The sequence below is a fragment of the Cygnus atratus genome, chromosome Z, assembly GCF_013377495.2.
Source record: "Cygnus atratus isolate AKBS03 ecotype Queensland, Australia chromosome Z, CAtr_DNAZoo_HiC_assembly, whole genome shotgun sequence".
In the NCBI taxonomy this organism is placed as follows: domain Eukaryota; kingdom Metazoa; phylum Chordata; class Aves; order Anseriformes; family Anatidae; genus Cygnus; species Cygnus atratus.
The window spans coordinates 41,841,828-41,861,118 of record NC_066396.1 but is presented as its reverse complement, the minus strand read 5'-3'; positions in this window follow the sequence as shown (position 1 = coordinate 41,861,118).

Here is a 19,291-nt window from a genome sequence, read left to right as displayed (position 1 = left end):
TTTTCTATTTTGTAAATAAATAAATAAAAAGAAATAAAATAATTTGTTATCTTTTTGAATGATATATATGTCTAGAATATCTATTTGGAAAGGAAAAAATTGACAACTTATTTTGGAATGACTTTGGAACTTCATTGTTTTGTCGTGTTGGAACATACCTTTAATAATAAAGAAATACGTTTGGCAAAATTAAAAAAATAAAATCAATGGATTACTAGTATGTATAATTTTCTGTTGCATCTTGGGAGAGCAGGAAGTGAAACAGTTTCTTTTGGTCCAGTTCAAGTAATAATGGATATTTTCAGTCAAATCCCATCTTCAACCAAACAATCTGGTGACTATGTCCGTTTTCTAACCTCTGTCACTCTGTATATCTTAATCAATATCTTAATTAATAAATAGTGGCAAAGAGATATGATGTCATCAATTTTCAGTGCAGGAAAACCGCCAGATTTACTTGATTAAATTATTTAAATTCAAATTAAATTTATTTAAATTTACTTAAATTTATTTTTTTATTTTTTTTATATTTATCTTGAGTTGCCCGACAATGAATTTTAACAGTATGAAGAACCTGAGGCAGTGACAGGTCGCTATTAATAAAAGATTATATAGAAAAAAAGAAGGAGAATAAAATTTTCTTGTTGTTTGTATAATTAAAATAATCATATGCCCTAAGTAAATATATACATTTTTTTCTTTAACCATGATTTATATATTGATTTGAAAAAGCGTGTTTTTCTTATTAAAAAACCTGCCACAAGAAAAATTCAAGACCTATAAAAGACTCTGAAATTTCCTTCTAAAAATTAGAACTAAACTCAGATTGAATAATATAAAGAAGAAATAATTAACATCCCTGTGTAACTAATAAACCTAATTGATATTAACAATTTATATGTTTGTATACAGAAAATAATATTCCTTTATTTGAAAAAACTCCTGTTTTAGAAAGTTACATTTTGAAAAATTAGATGTATAGCATCCACACTGTTGAACCTCTATTTTCAGCAATCCTGTATTGGTTTAAAAAAAAAAAAAAAAATTTTTTTTTTTCAAATCTGTTCTCTTCATTCAGTAATTTCATTCTGAAAGCAAGATTCATCTGATTTTACCTCTGCAATCATTGTTCCAGATGAACATATTCCCGTGGACAGATTTAAAAACACTAATGTAGCTTTATCTGTTCGAAGTGGCCTCTGTTATCAACATTCACTGAGTATGAGGGCCCAAGCTGTATTGTTTTTCAGTAAGTACCACCAAGTTTTTATTCAGTTCTCACAAGAGTGCTACACTTCTGTCTCTCATCAATATCACATAAGATGCTTCTGGTCAGTTAAAACAGGAAAGGAAAAAAAATAAATAGAAAGAGAGAGGCCAAAAAAGCCAACAATGCATTTTATTTGTATGCATCTCTGAATAGATCATGCAAATGAGTCATCACACAAGAAGGCTTCTTAGTAGGAGTTTGCAGAAGAACTCTTTTTGGCTCTGCAAGTATTTTGCTCTTTTGTTTATAGCTGAGAATCCAATAGTAATTTGGTTCTAGAAAACAATATCTAGGGAGAAGCTTATAATTGAAACTAATATCTTTGTCTTGTTTATGGTAAACCTAAGGCATTCTCACAGTTTTGAATGGAATGAATAAATTAGAAAGGCCCTTCCAGATTCTGAGAAGTTGTTGGACTCATCTGTTGTTGCCAATAAGAAGTCCCTAACTTCACTGTAGTTAAATTTAAGAAGGAAATAAGAGTTTTTTTATGACTTTTCTGTACTAATCCCTTCTTCCCTTCTTTCCACAAGCTGTGGTTGGATTGGTCTGTTGCTTTTTTTTTTTTTTTTTAAATTCAATTTGATTATTCTCTGTGTTTCCCTGCTCTCCTCTCTTTACTTTATTTATAGAAGGTCCTTCCTATAATGGACCTCTCTTGTTTATCCCATATGGTTCTTATTTTGAGCAACAGTACTGCTTTGTTAACAATGCTGCTTATTAAGAATTTTTTATTTATTTATTTATTTATTTTTGTGGTACAGCAGTTTGCACAGCAGTTCACACAGTCAGGGTGAGCAGGGAGGGCAGAGGATCCCTCCCCACTCCAGAGACCAGCTCACCTACTGGCTACATCTCGGACAGCAAACCCAGCCATGGTCACCACAAGGCGGCAAGCGCTAAAACGCTTGCTAAAATGCTTGCCAAGAAGACTGTGGCACCCCAGACCTAGTGCCTGCCCAAAGATGTGGCTGCTCAGATCTCTGGCTGCAGGTCATGCTTGAACCTGTTGCTGCCAATGGATTGTGACAGAGATACTGCCTGCGTGAGATGCGAGCAGGTGGAAGACCTGATCAGCCTGCTGGCAGAGCTCAAGGAGGAGGTGGAGAAATTAAGAACTATCAGGGAGTGTGAGCAGGAGTTAGACTGGTGGAGTCATTCCCTGCCACAACAACCCCATGCACTGCTACAGGCTTGGGGGAGAGTGGCTCAAAAGCAGTGCAGAGGAAAAGGATCTGGGGTTGCTGATTGATGCTTGCCTGAACATGAGCCAGCAGTGTGCCCAGGTGACCAAGAAGGCCAACAGCATCCTGGTTTGTATCAGGAATAGTGTTGCCAGCAGGACCAGGGAGGTGATCATAGCACCTGTGGGAATTGGGGTTGTTTATTCTGGAGAAGAGAAGGTTCAAGGGATACCTTATTGCTCTCTACAACTACCTGAAAGGAAGTTGCGGAGAGCTGGATGTTGGCCTCTTCTCACTGGTAACTATTGATAGGACTAGAGGTAATGGCCTGAAATTGTGTCAGGGGAGGTATAGGTTGGAATTTAGGAGACATTTCTTCTCAAAAATTGTAGTCAGGCATTGGAATGGGTTGCCCAGAGAAGTGGCGGAGTCACTGTCCCTGGGAGTGTTCAAGGAAAGGTTGGACCTGGTGCTTAGGGACATTGTTTAGCGGGTGACATTGGTAGTAGGGTGATGTTTGGACTAGATGATCTTGAAGGTCTTTTCCAACCTTAACGATTCTATGATTCTATGACCAACCATTATTGTTCAAGATAAAGACTTTAACTGTTGGTGTGAATAAGAGTATGGCCTGTTTATGGCAAGTGGAGCTCTTAAGTGTAATATGGCGGTTTTATTTAGAAGTAACCAAACCCATGAATACTATGCAAATGATATTCAAAGGGAAGTGCAAATACGTATAGTGACCTCAAAGTTTTACACTTGAGTCATAATGATCAGTTCAGAGTCTGTAACTTCACATGTGAAACTATGGTTTTGTCAATGTGCATCACCTACTTTAGAAATATTCAGCCTGAGATCAGAAGGAGGCTGTGCTATAACATCTAAGTTACAATTTCTTTCTTATTTCTATATTGTCACTGAAGAAATCTGAATACCTCCTCAATGAGAATTTATCCATGTTAAAAAAAAAAAAAAAAGCTATTAGATAAAATACCTTTCTAAAAATGTCCAGTATTTATTCGCTGTGTATGTCTGTTTGATATTTGTCTGATTAGTACAAGACCTTTCCTGAAATTCATAGGGGATTTGAACACCTATCAGTCTCCAACTTATTCTAATTCATTGCCAGTCTGTCTTCCATCTAATTCTCAAAGACTATTTCTAGATTTATTTTTGAACTCTTTCTATGCAAAAGGAATGCAAGAGGAAGAGGAAAAAAGAAGGGGAGGGGTAAAGTTGATGTTACTAACCTCATATTTATTTATTTTATTTATTCCAAGCACCAAATGCATTTAGAGTTGTTCTGTTGCTCCAGTCTTTCATTCATATGAGTGCACAGGCTCTTTAGATATGTAAATGACATTTTTGGGTGAGGACACTATAAACAAGACTAGTGAAGTAAAATTGTAATCCTTTCATCCTCTCTTTCCAACTTTTTCTTTTTTTTTTTGTGTAAACTATGCCTTATTTTTCTGTTATACATGTGATCCCACAAAATTGCACAACATAGAAAAAGATGAACCGTAGTGAAGTAATGAGAAAGAGGGACCAATGAACAGGAGAAAATCAAACAGATTTTCTGAAATAATAGTTATCACAAAGAAACATAACATTTCTATTAACTGAGAAGATCTACTGCAAAAATGTTCTTGACTTTTGCCCTTTGACCTAAAACAAGACTTATACTCCGCTGTTCTCCTTGCAGGTATGGTACTGAAAAGTTCAGTATTAGGTCCTGCACAATAAATGTAGAGCTATGGGATGTATTAGGGGCATCATTTTTCAAGTGTCTCAATAGCAAATTAGTGGATGACAGCAGAACTGAACAGTGCTGCACACAAATTACAGGTCACACACAAATTTATAAGCTAATAGTGTCTCAATTTTAGCATATAATTTAGAGCACAGAAAGTTTTGTTTAGATATTAATGCTCACAATTATTATTTTGATTTACATTATTTATTTATGTATGTATGTATTTATTTATTTCTGAGAAATCTGCTTTGCTTCTTTCCATTGCTTTCTTTTTATCTGTCAAATATTAGTTTTTCTCTTGCATAAGAGTCTTACATGTTGCAAATTAATTTTGCTGGCTTGCTCAAATAAATATTAAGAAATCACTTAATAGGGAAAAGAGACTTGGCCACTTCATCTGTGTAATTGTCTTTAAATGGGTAACAAAAATGATGATGCTATGAAATTAAAATCGAGCTCATTGGTCTGAACTGTAATGCTAAAAACCTTTGAATGAGCTGCAGTCTGTATGCTGCCCCTCAGCTGTCATGGCTGAATAGGTTATTATATATCATTGAGAAGTATGGGATGAAGACCCTAGAATTAGCAATTTTAACATAAATTCTGAAAATATAGGAATTATTGGGCTGATGAACAAGCAACTTTTAGATGGCACAATGGCAACCATCATTACTTTCTTCTGGCTTTCTACCGATTTCTTTATAATCTTTTCCATCTTGCCATCAGCAAAAGTAGGACAATCACAGAATCACAGAATCATCTAGGTTGGAAGAGACCTCCAAGATCACCCAGTCCAACCTCTGACCTAACACTAACAAGTCCTCCACTAAACCATATCACTAAGCTCAACATCCAAACGTCTCTTAAAGACCTCCAGGGATGGTGACTCAACCACTTCCCTGGGCAGCCCATTCCAATGCCTAACAACCCTTTCAGTAAAGAAGTTTTTCCTAATATCCAACCTAAACCTCCCCTGGCGCAACTTTAGCCCATTCCCCCTCATCCTATCACCAGGCACGTGGGAGAATAGACCAATCCCCACCTCTCTACAGCCTCCTTTAAGGTACTTACAGAGAGCGATAAGGTCGCCCCTGAGCCTCCTCTTCTCCATGCTCAACAACCCCAGCTCCCTCAGCTGCTCCTCGTAAGACTTGTTCTCCAGACCCCTCACCATCTTCGTTGCCCTTCTCTGGACTCACTCGAGCACCTTGATGCCCTTCTTGTAGTGAGGGGCCCAAAGCTGAACACAGTACTCGAGGTGCAGCCTCACCAGAGCTGAGTAAAGGGGGACAATCACTTCCCTAGCCCTGCTGGCCACACTGTTTCTTATACAAGCCAAGATGTTGTTGGCCTTCTTAGCCACCTGAGCACACTGCTGACTCATATTCAGCCGACTATCAACCAATACTCCCAAGTCCTTCTCTGCCAGGCAGCATTCCAGCCACTCATCTCCCAGCCTGTAGTGCTGCTTGGGGTTGTTGTGCCCCAAGTGCAGGACCCGGCACTTGGCCTTGTTGAACTTCATCCAGTTGGCCTCAGCCCATCAGTCCAGCCTATCCAGATCATCCTGCAGAGCTTTCCTATCCTTGAGCAGATCGGCACATGCACCTAACTTGGTGTCATCTGCAAACTTACTGAGGGTGCACTCGATCCCCTCATCCAGATCATCGATAAAGATATTAAAGAGAACTGACTCTAATACTGAGCCGTGGGGGACTCCACTAGTGACCGCCCTCCAACTGGATTTAATTCCATTCACCACAACTCTTTGGGCCCAGCTACCCAGCCAGTTTTTAACCCAACAAAGCCTACGCCTGTCCAAGTCATGAGCAGCCAGTTTCTTGAGGAGAATGCTGTGGGAAATGGTGTCAAAAGCCTTACTAAAGTCAAGGTAGACCACATCCACAGCCTTTCTCTCATCCACTAAGAGTCACTTCGTCATAGAAGGAGATCAGGTTCATCAAGCAGGACCTGCCTTTCATAAACCCATGCTGACTGGGCCTGATTGCCTGATTGCCCTGCAAGTGCCGCGTGATGACACTCAAGATAATCTGCTCCATGAGCTTCCCTGGCACTTACGTCAAACTAACAGGCTTACAGTTTCCCGGGTCTACCCTCTGGCCCTTCTTGTAGATGGGCATCACATTTGCTAGCCGTCAGTTGACTGGGACCTCCCTTAATAGCCAGGACTGCTGATAAATGATGGAAAGCGGCTTGGCCAGCTCTTCCACCAGTTCTCTCGGTACCCTCAGGTGAAATCTTTCACCTGCTTATTTACACTATATTTACATATTCCACAGCAAATAAGAACAGTGCTCTTCTTGCCTTCCCCAGCCTGAAATCCTTCAGACTTGCTGCATTGAACAAAATAAGATGCTGTTCCAACAGGATTTTGGCACTTCACTGAGTTTCTATTCTCTTTTGCGTCACTTACTAATTTTTTGTTTCCTGTGCCTGCAAGCTATAAACATACATGACCCAAGAAACAACGAAGATGTATTTTTCCATGAAAAACAAACGGGAACGAGAAATGCACCTGTGCAGGATGAAATCTATCAGTTCCCTCATGAGACAAATGATTCAAATGCCTCTGAATTGACTCAGTCACCTTATGTTGTCAAGTGCAGTGGAACCACTTAGCTTTGTTACTTTATTACTGACCATCTTAGTTACGTGTCATGAAACTTTGGAGCTGAATAAACCTCTACCAGAGCAGCGTCACCTATGTGAGTAGGGGATAATAATCCTATATAGTCTATCACCTGGTGTTCTCATTCAGTAATGAGAAACAGCAAATGGGCAATTTAAAAACCCCCATGGAGCACTGTTCCGTTCAGAGCTTTGATCCAACCCTGCCTTATTCTGGCCATGGTTGTTCTAGCAGTATATCATTGCCTGCCTGAACGTGGCACACTATTTCACATCCTATGGCACATCATATTAAATTTTATTGGTAAGAATTTTTTGTCACTTTGGTGTTTACACCCTTTTAATGCTCTTGCTCTGAAACTGCATCTTGATCTTAATGCTAAATCCCATTGATTTCAAGCATACTAAAGACAAAATCTCTTAATAGAAGTGTCTGAAGTATTTTCTACCTGGTATATAATCTGTGTATCTCATTCTGCTGTTGTTATACGTCTACCTACATGCATGCCTCTTTTTTTTTTTTTTTTTAATTTCTTTATATGGTTATTACATTTATTGAATAAAGTCATACAGCAGGAGTTTAAAGTAGGACATTTAAACATACATCTATTTTAAACATCTGAGTACTTTTAATTAAGGCAACAGAACTATTTATGTGTTTGAAGTTTAACCCCAAATTAAAATCTGTGAACTGCTAGAAGATCAGTATTATATATGTCATTATATATGACTTGAAGTATTATTATGTTTTACACATCTTCTGATGTTTTACTGATTTCTTGGCAACAGTTTTATTTTAAGGAATAAGGAACATAAATGGCTCTTTTATGCTGTTCTTAATGAATCACAATTAATGGAGAACAATATATTTCCTTAAACAAACAAGGAAACCAAGCAAACAAGAAAAAAAGAAAAAAAAAAACAACTATAGAAAATCGTATGAAATGAGACTTATTGCTCAGGGTTCTGTGTTCATCTTATGTTGCAGTCATTCTGTCCTCAGCCTGAGCAATATTGAGAAGGTACAGTTGAATTGGGCTTTTAAGCAAAAGATCTCTTACTAAAATAGATAACCTAGTCTCACTTTTTGTTGTAGTTTTATTACTTCCCTTTCTCTTGAGGCTGGGTGCCAGGTGTCAGCTCTAGTAAAATAATGTATTTTTTATCGTTTTTGTGTTTTTTGTTGTTTTTTGTTTGTTCGTTTCTTTCTTTTTTAAAAAAGTTGATCTAAAGAACTGGGAAACATTTTGTCCTGGTGAGAGCAGGTCACTGAGTTTTTAGGCTTCCATTGTAATGCAAAGGCCCACATATCAGACTCTTGTCTAAAGCAGTACAACATTTTTGTAAAATTACTAACATCACTATCAAATTATGAATGACTTATCACCGCTGGTGCGATGCACCATCAACAATAGGATTGTTGATTTAATGAAAAAAAATCATGCATAAGTGAGTTTGGGAAGAGTAAATGAGGTATCACATAGACACACATGAAGTAACCTTTTCTGTCTGTAATTGTCTTCCTTGTGAAGGCCAGATACTACAAGTCAGAAACCTGTATAACTGACATGGACTTTGGGATCCCTGATGGAAAAGGAGATGTTTTTGCTTGGCTTTAAAACAATGAAAAAAATATTATTCACATTTGTACAGGCACTTTTTATTTTGGATGTCCTAATAGGGAAACATAAAAAGTTGATTAAATCAATTTTCTTTTGCTCCAATCCCTTGGATTACATGGGCTAGCAAAGTAGTATACTAGGAGAAACAGTAAGAAAAAAATGAATTTAATTCACTCTTTGTATCAGAGCCAAAATAGAACTTCAGCAATGTACCACCAGGAATTACAGATGGCCAACGCTGCTCAAGAAACTTTCCTTTAGGAAGCTGTGTGTTGGTACAGTTTATATGCAAGACTTCTGAAGCCCATTCTAGATTCTTGGGGGTTGAACACTGGACAAAGTTACTGACTTAGAGCAAGCCTATATGCTCATTTCTTTCCTTGGTGGTTACTTTTCAAGCGTTACTCTCATATTCTTACAAGGACATCTGCCAGATGAATGTACATTTTTCATTTCTCAGTTACTGTGAATCCTCACATAGGTCTTAGTCCTCTGTCTTTTCCATTACATATACATTTTGAATCCAGGCTTTACACAAGACAGAAGGGTATCAGAACCCATTTTTCAAAGAGGGAGTTCACCAGCAGCTCAGGTACTTGTTATGAGCTCTACCCGTATGATGAAGGGAAATTTTCATACCTGGGGGTACTACGGGGATGACAGAGGAATTTAGAAGCTCAGGGAAGTGTCATACATAAATGCAGGTAAGTGACAGTGGGATTGAAGAATGTTGATCTAACAATCTGTCAAGCCTGTATGTGCTGGGGGAGGAGCTGGCTTTGCTTCCACAACTTGATTTTGTTCAAAGACCTAAATTATCTGTTATCATTTACTTAGTACAGAACCTGATCTTTTACTTATTATTTCAGTCTTGTCTCACCTGGATTTGTTTTCTCTATGGGAGCTTGGGAAACCCATGGGAAGAAATCTGTTTTATTGTCCTGTTTGACTTCTGCCAAATCACAGAGTATACCAGTGAATACCCCCAGCCCTAGTGAAAAAATACAGAGCTGCTTACATCAAAATCTGCAACACATGTACCTTTTAGTGCTAGCTGTGCTTTGAGGTACGTTTCCTTTAGTTGTCGTATCAGTATCAGTTTTTTCCCTTACACCCCTCTCCCCTCTGCCCCTGGGGAGTTTGTTGCCTGTGAGTAGAGTTCAAGATCTTGTAAAAACGAAGAAAGTAATGGCATGCGGGAGATGGGGAAGCCCCTAAGCATAATTGGATAAAAATGGCTCTGTGATCCCTGAAGGGGAGAAGCACTTCAGTTGTTGCTGATTGGCACCAGAAACAAACCTTTATCCTAAAAAAAGAATTGAACCCAGCTGCCTGACAGACATATTCATTTCCTTCTCAGGGGAAAAGTAAATGGATTACCCAGGAGTTTTATGCTTATCAAGCAACTAAGGCAGCCTAAAAGTATTTATTTTCCCATTTCTGTTTACATGAGATCAAGACATAAGGTTGCAAACACATTTATATAACGGAAGAGTTTGTAAATTCTGCATTTTCAAACTGGAGGTTTCATTCTGTGTCTTCTATTGCAAAGTCATCTGTAAAGCAGGTATTAACAAATTGCCGGTAGGGCTGTATTTTTAGTGCAGCGTTAAAATTCCACTTAAGATCTTTGTATCTGCAGGGATTTTCATTTTCATCTATTCCTGCCCAACAATTTACCATCACATTTACTTGACATCAAATATGATATAGCTAAAGAAGTACTAATTCTTCTGAGTTATAATCATCTAAACATTTATTTTTTCTACATTATTTTTAGGTAGATAATTAGACCTAATAATACCTACTTGGGTGTAAGTATACAAGAATTCCTTCATCTTCAAAATGAAGTCCACTAGTTAGCAATTTGCATTTTTACTATTTGCTAGGGAAAACAAAACAAAACAAACAAAACAACAACAACAACAAAGAAACCTCTGGCTACTCACACCAAGTAATAGAGATAAGAAATCATTGCACTGGATGTTGCCTCTCTTGTCAGTTTGGAAACATCTAATGCCACACAATAATCACAAACACTCTCACAAATGACCACAAGCTTCTTATAGTAAGAAATACCGAGCTTCTTACTGGTTGCTTTGTAGAGGATAACCTACCTGCTTTGTACAAAAGAATACTGCTCTCTAGTGGAATATGGGAAAAAATTCCATGACCTCACCACTTACCTTCCTTCCTCTGCATTCTTAGCTGTTTGCAGATGAAAGGCAGCTTAACTTTGTTCTAGAGTTATGACATGTTATGATATATGGCTACAATTACAGTGAGATTATACTGTGAAGTGGCTTTGCTTTAGTAATCAAGTAAAGGAAAATTATTTTGCTTTTTCTTCAAAACTCTCAAATCTAAATCAGTCATTTTAACCATTTTTTTTATTTTATTTTATTATTTTTTTTTTCCCCAGAATGCTGTTGTCTATATTAAGAGTGTGGAACTAATAACTATTAAATTTACACAGGAACTCATAATAATTTAGCTGGCATAAGGTTAATTTGGGAGTGATTAATAGCTGCATTTATACACCTGGGAATTTTAATAATGCCTCTCTGAAATGTATAGTACTAATATTCTGTATTCAGGGTTTGCTTTTATGTTATGGTCATTTCCTCCTTTGGAGTGAAAAAGGTTTTACTGGAGTAGGAATCAAGTTGTACAAATTGTTCAATACATTGCTGTCTGTCTCAGTGGGTGGGATACTATGAAAACACATACAAACACACCAAATGTGGTGCTTTCAGTTTCCTTCCTCCAGGGCTAGTTGTAGATCTGTCATCTGTTTGGCTAGACTTGATGGGATCAGGGCTCCTTTGACAGCTTTAATCGCTATCACTACTCACAGCAAGCCTGTGAGCTAGTGAATTGACATGCTGGACATACTTAAAATGGGCATGTAGTGCAGGACTGAAATGAACCTAGACTGGAATGTGCTGTAAGTGTGCATTCAAAACAGGCATGCATTGCTTTGAGGTATTACAATGTTAAACCTGGAGCCAGCTGTTTTCTGAAGATTTATTTTCAATATGCCCTGTCCCTTAGGCATTGGAAAGTAACTTAAAATATGATGGGCAAAAAAACTAGATAGTCTGTGCCCTGAGTGCCTGGTTCTTGTTTTGTTTTGTGGAAATGACTGTGGTCATGCTAGGCTAAAGGAAGACTTTTCTGAATATTATATCAGTGAAGGCCTGTTTAGTGCACTTAAATTTCATGTTGTGAGTAAAGACATTTGGAAATCTTGTATCTGTAACAAAGTATAATTACAAAAAAAAAAAAAAAAAGTAAACATCAACATCAGTCCTAAAAACCCACAATAACTGTAAAGGTACTTCTTGAGTGTCCGAAGCAAGGAAAGTAAGGATAGGATGGTGCAAGAGGATTGTGAGCCTCAGCAGTTTTCCTCTTTCCTGTTCTTCATAGTATCCTCACCATCCATGTGAGGTTATAACAGTTTAGAAATCTGGGGGATTTCACAGTTCAGAGCAATTATACCGAAACTGACACACTATAAGAACAGCTCCTTTTCTGAGAAATTCAACAACTTAAAAGTTTTGCTGCTTTATATTGTTGGTTAAGCATTAACAAATTTGGCAAGATTTCAGTAGTGGTAAATCTTCTGAATAGGAACAATTTCCTCCTACAGTTTATTGACTAAGATGTATTTTACTCAGGGAAATCTCAATGATGGATCTTTCTTTCTTTCTTTCTTTCTTTCTTTCTTTCTTTCTTTCTTCTTTCTTTCTTTCTTCTTTCTGGCAGATAGAAACTGATCTCCATCAGCATGTCTTTCTCCTAGCACAACTATGCTGGACAATCATTCCTAGACTTGATTCAGCCTTAAAAATAATCAATGAATTTAGCCTTGAAACATTATTATTATTATTATTATTATTATTATTATTATTAATTATTATTATTATTATTATTAGGATGAAAATATAATTGTCCTCCTTTACTGGAGTGAAAATGAAGATAGAAAGAGGTGAAGATGATGTGTAAAAATTACATAAGATTTATACTAGTGCAGGGAATATAACACAGATCTCTTGCCTCCTACTCCTGTGCATTAACCAAAATGTTTTGCTTCCTTCCCTGGAGTATTTACAGTCTTTCATTTCCACTGGTAATGGAAAGTTTTCCTGGGGGTGGGAGGAAGAGCTGTAAAAGGAGAGTACAAATAAAACCATCTGGAATAGTGGAAAATAGAAGACTAAATCATCTGCAAAATCTGGTAACATGATATAGAACAAATAATGAGCTACAGCTAGCATGCAATAATTTTAACGCACATTGAAACACATACAACAGAGTGCTCTTTGATAGTTCTCAGATGCCTTTTTTTTTTTTTTTTTTTTTATTTTCAGGTTGCAAACCTCAAGGATCCATTCCTGTGGCATGACCACAATGTCTTTCAAGTTATACCTTATAGTTTTCATTGTGTAATATACAGAGATAACTCAGAAAAAATATGGTTGCTTCTGAACAACCTACACGTAGCAGGTATTACAACAGGAAATGTGATTTCGGCTAGTGTGACAGAAATATTTCATTCTACCTTTCTAATACGAAATATGGATGTTTTCTTATTGGCTCAGTAATCATCATTAATTAATTAGGAGGAATGTTTGCAAAGAGCATTAAACATAGCAAGCACTATTTAAGTGCTGAGTAATATTGTTATTGATTTACTGCACCTTTTACAAACATAAGGGCTTTATAGATGAGAAAAACAATACCTTGTAGCACAACACATGCTGTTTTTTGTTTATATGTTTGTTTGTTTGTTTGTTAAGTTGAATTCTATTGGTAAACGACAAAATAATTACAGAGAAATAAACTTTCAAATCAAGATCCAAAGGAAGTCAGGAATTAGCTGTTCAGCTTTCATCTTAGAGAGTACAATGAAATCAGAAACAGATGAGAAAAAACATGTTCCCCAGAACAGCACAAAGCAAATTTGATAGACAAAGATATACATCAGAAATCTGAACATAAGTTCATAATCATTGAATCATAGCATATCCTGAGTTTGAAAGGACCCACAAGGGTCACTGAGTCCAAATCTTGGCTGTACATAAGCCTACCTAAAAAATTAAACCTTCACCTAAAAGCATTGTCCAAATGCTTCTTGAACTCCAACACACTTTGTGCAGTGACCACTTCCCTAGGGAGCCTGTTCCAGTGCTCAACCACCCTCTCAGTGAAGAACCCTTTCCTAGCATCCAATCTGACCATCCCTCTTGTAGCTTCATGCTATCCTCTTGGGTCATATCACTGATCCCTAGAGACAAGAGATCAGTGCCTATCCCTTCATTCCCCCTCATAAGGAATCTGTAAGCCACCATGAGGTCTCCCCTCAGTCTCCTTTTCTCTAGGCTGAACAAATCAAGGGTTTTCAGCCACTCCATCTTCCCCTCTAGACCTTTCATCATCTTTGTAGCCCTCCTTTGGATATCCTCTCATAGTTTTATGTCCTTCTTATATTGTGTTTGCCCAAAATTGCATGAGTTACTCGAGGTAAGGATGCATCTATGTAAAGCAGGGCTGGACAATCACTTCCTTTGACCAGCTAGATGTACTCTTGAAATTGAAAATAAGCTTTTGAATGTCTGCAAGTAAACAACAGTTGACTCAAAAAGGTCTTTATCTACATCCACATCTCCTAGTCTTCTGGGTCATGAACACTAGAAGAGCCAATGAAAATGTTCCTTTTTCTATGACCATGTATTGTCTCTTAAACCATAATTTTCACTGCAGAAGCAGTGTGTGCATGTCTCTGCTGCACATGCTGAGAAATAAGACATAGAGCTTGTGTTGCCAGAGAGTGGAGACAGGGCTTCAGAACATAGGAAATGGAACCACTGTTAATTTCTTAGTTGTTTTCTCTTTTACTTCTGCATTCTGCCATCTATTAGCCATCATAATCTACTGCTCTGTCAACTCGAAGAACATCACCAAATACTTGAAAATTTTCCTTGACAGAGATTTACACCTCAGAGGAAGTAACTACATATGATTAAGTGTAAAATTTAATCTGGACATGTCTACTTCAGAACATGTGGGTACAGAAAAGGGGATTTGATCTTACATGTATCTTCTATGACCTCTTCTTCACAATATTTTATATACTCATTTTACAGACCATCTTGAGTATAAGTGTGACCTTAGCAAATGAAGTATAAAGAATTGAAAGGGACTGGGTAATATACAGATATCCGACTGGGTCATTTACTGAGAATTATATCTTAAGGGGTCATTGATTTTACAATAGTATTTTCAGTTTGGGGCAGATTGGGTGATTTCAAGTGGTATTCTCAGAGTTCTTGCAAGTGTCTAAGTCACAAAAACAAGATGTGCCCATTTGCTAAATTCAATGGAAACAGCAGGTTCTTTATAAAAAAAAAAAAAAAAAAAAGCAGCTCTTGCCTGTCCCTTCAAGGTAGCACTTTGCTCTTATCAGTAATAAATCAGTACTCCCTGTCCACTTTCTAACTAGAATTTCTTAGAAGGTGAAAAGGAGGAGGAGAATAGTCAGGGAAAGGTGAAAGGAATACAATAAAGGGAATGATCAAACAATACAGAAATTATCTTGGAATCCCTAGAGTTTATTGGGCACTTGACTGTCTGGTTAAAGGCCATCAGAAGGCCATTCAGAGTTAATATTGTGGTTCACAGTATTTAGAAGTCCTGCTGACCTGCTGTATCGATTACAAACTGTACAAGAGAAAGCATTTGCAATAGTAAAATGGAGATGGAGTTTAGATTACATTTCTGTATTGGTTTATGATCTTCCTTTGATAGGAAATATAACTCAGTGACCTTAGGATTTTCAGATCCCTTTATCTTTGACCTTTGAGATATGGCAGATATGGCTGTGATTGGTATACAGACTACTCTTTCATGAGAAACTGCAGAGTCCATCTCACAGGTTATTTAGGTTAACAAGGACCTCTTTTGACATATGGTATTGCCCTTTGTGCATTCAAGAGGGAGGTGACAGTGTTGCCAGTATCCCTATGAACCTATCTGTTATGAATTTTAATTATAAAATATATACATTTAAATATTAATAAATACTATAAATAATATTAATCTTATTGTTTAAATATTAATCTTCAGAATCTAACCACTATAAATCTTAAATGGGGATTAAATTTTTGTGGAGCTGGATATCACAGAATCACAGAATGGTTGAGATTGGAAGGGACCTTAAATATTATCTAATTCCCCCCTCCAGCTCCCCCACCCCCCCACCCTCCTCCCCACCCCTGCCCAAGCAGGATCACCTAGAGCATATTGGACAGGATGGCATCCAGGTAGGCTTTGAGTATCTCCAGAGAAGGAGACGCCACACCTCTCTGGGCAACATGTGTCAGTGCTCTGTCACCCTCACAGTAGTGTCCTCTAATATTCAGCTGGAACTTTCCATGCTTCAGTTTGTGCCCCCTGCCTCTCATCCTGTCACTGGGGATGACTCAAAAGAGACCAGCTCCATCCTCTTGACACCCTCCCCTCAGATATTTATACACATTGATGAGGTCTCCCTCCGGTCTTCTCTTTTCCAGGCTAAACAGGCCCAGTTCTTTCAGTCTGTCCTCATATGACTGATTCTGTAGTCCTCTAATCATCTTAGTAGCCCTCCTCTGGACTCACTCCAGTTAATTCCATGTCCCTCTTGTGTCCTAGAACTGGACACAATACTTCACGTGTGGCCTCACCATGGTTGAATAGAGGGCGAGGATCACCTCTCTTAAACATACTGAGAATACTCTTCCGAATGCAGCTCAGGATACCTTCGGCCTTCTTGACCACAAGGGCACATTGTTGACCCATGGTCAGCCTGCTGTCCACTAGGACACCCAGGTCCTCCTCTTCAGAGCTGCAGTCCAGCAGGTCAATGCCTACCTGGTATTGGTGCTTGGAGTTATTCCTCCCTAGGTGCAGGACCCTGAATTTGCTGTTGTTGAACTTCATGAGGTTCCTCTTGGCCCAACCCTACAGCCTGTCCAGGTCCCTCTGAATGGCAGCACAGCCTTCTGGGGTATCAGCCACTCCTTTGAGCTTTGTGTCATCAGCAAACTTGCTGGGGGTGCACTCTGTTCCATCATCCAGACCACTGATGAGTAAGTTGAGCAAGACTGGACCCAGTAGTGACCCCTGGGGGACACCACTAGCTACGGGCCTCCAAACTAGATTCTGAACCACTGGGCACAACACTCTGATGCTCCGCCAGCCATCCAATTATCAATCCACCTCACTGTTCACTCATCTAACCTGCACTTCTGAGCTTGTCTATGAGAAATTTTATGGGTGATAGTGTCAAAAGCCTTGTTGAAGTCAAGGTAGACCATACCCACTGTTCTCCCCTCATCTACCCAGCTAGCTATCCCATCATAGAAGGCTATCAGATTGGTTAAGCATGATTTCCCCTTGGTGTATCCATGCTGACTACTCCTAATCACCTTCTTATCCTACCACATACTTGGAGATGACCTCCAGGATGAGCTGATCCATCACCTCTCCAGGGATGAAGGGGTCTTGCAGTTGCCTGGGTCCTTTCATCTTGCCCTTTTTGAAGACTGGCATGACATGGGCTTTCTTCCAGTCCTCAGGCCACCTCTCTTGTTCTCCAAACCTTTAAAAAGATGATCGAGAGTGGCCTAGCAATAATTTTGGCCAGCTCCCCTCAGCCCCTGTGGGTAAATTCTATTGGGGCCCATGGATCTGTGGATGCCAGGTTTGCTTAAGTGATCTCTGACCTGACCCTCCTCGACGAGGGGAAAGTCCTCCTTCTCCAGACTTCCTCTCTTGTCTCCAGAGTCTGAGATTCCTAAGGGCTGGTCTTAGCAGTAAAGATTAAAAAAAATAAGAGAGATGACTAGGATGAGTGGACAAATATGAGGAAATAGGAAGTAATTAAAGGGGGGGGGTCATTTATTTGTTTGTTTTGCTTCACACTTTGTAATTTGGTGACCTCTTGGAGCCACAGCTGTTTTGGAAACCTTATTGACCAGGACACAGATAAGCCCAGATTCTTTCTGATGTAGACCCTGACTTACCCTCAGTGTCTTGGTGGGATAACATTTGGAGTTGGTTAGGATTATATCTGATGAGAAACTGTTCATGCTTCTCTGCATGTTGTTTTTGACTTTTAAAGCCATTGGTACTCCAGAGCTCTCCATATATTAAACAGATATTAAGTAGATAAAAAATATCATCTGCATATTGACAGTGCACAGACGATCCCTGTTCCTTCAGACTGCAACATATCCAGTGAAGAATTTCTAACTCCAGACTTTTGTTTGTTTCTTTATTGATTCATTCATTCCATTGGTCATTTCAAAATTCTACTGGTTAGGTGTACAAGATTTTCTATTGAGCAAGCTATCCCATTTGTACAAAATAAATTTATAAACAAACCCCATTGTATTTGGAAGTCTGTCTTTTGGGAGGTAGATATATATATATATATTTACTTTAGTCTGTAATATATCTATGTGATCTCATAGTATCACGTAGTTTCATTCGTTTTGTTGAGTACACTGCCTAAATGGCATGCCAAAATGCTCATAAAGTAGAAGACCACAGAAGACCAGAGGTACTTCTCACTCTGTCTGGAATGCTTTTGATCAGCAGGTTTTTAAGTTCTAATTTTCTGAATGAGAAACAATAAAGCAAAAAGTAATGTTGCTGGCTGTTGCAATGCCGATATTAATCTAGAATATTTAGGCAGTAACACTACTGAATCCAAAAGCAATGAACGGCTCCCAAGGTTTAGACACATTTACTCTTTTTGTTTAAGTCAGAGTAGATGATAGGAAATGAAAGAAGCAAAGGAATAGCAGGAATTTTTAATGTCAACACTGCAAGAGACAATAGTTTCAGATATTAACTGTGTCCTTTCAGGTAGTTTGTGGAGAGCAATAAGATCTCCCCTGAACCTCCTCTTCTCCAGACTAAACAACCCCAATTCCCTCAGCCGCTCCTCGTAGGACTTGTGTTCCAGGCCCTTCACCACCTTCATAGCCCTCCTCTGGACATGTTCCAGGGCCTCAATGTCCTTCTTGTAGTGAGGCGTCCAAAGCTGAACACAGTACTCAAAGTGCAGCCTCACCAGAGCAGAGCACAGGGGGGACGATCACCTCCTTGGTCCTGCTGGTCTACGGTATACCTGATACATGCCAGGATGCCGTTGTCCTTCTTGGCCACATGAGGCACACTGCTGGCTCATGTCAGGCAAGCATCCATCAGCACCCTCAGATCCTTTTCCTCTGCACTGCTTTTGAGCCACTCTCCCCCAAGCCTGTAGCGGTGCATGGGGTTGTTTGTGTCCAAATTGTAGGACCCAGCTCTTAGTTTCATTGAACCTCATCCCATTGGCTCTGCCCATTGATCCAACCTGTCCAGATCCCTGTGCAGGGCCTTCCTACCCTAACACAGATCAACACTTCCCCCTGACTTTACTGAGAGCGTACTCAATTACCTTATCCAAGTCCATCAATAAAGATATTAAAACTACACTGACCCCTGGGGGAGTACCACTGGTGACCGTTTTTAACCCAGCAAAAGAGTGGTACCTGTCCAAGCTGTGGGCTGCCATTTTCTCCAGGAGAATACTATGGGACATCGTATCAAAGGCTTTACTGAAGTCTAGGTAGACTATGTCAACAGGTTTTCCCCCATCCCACCAGGTGGGGTCACCCGGTCATAGAGATGAGGTTGGTCATGCAAAACTTGCCTTTCATGAACCCATGCTGACTGGGCCAGATCCCCTGGATACCTTGCGCATGTTTGT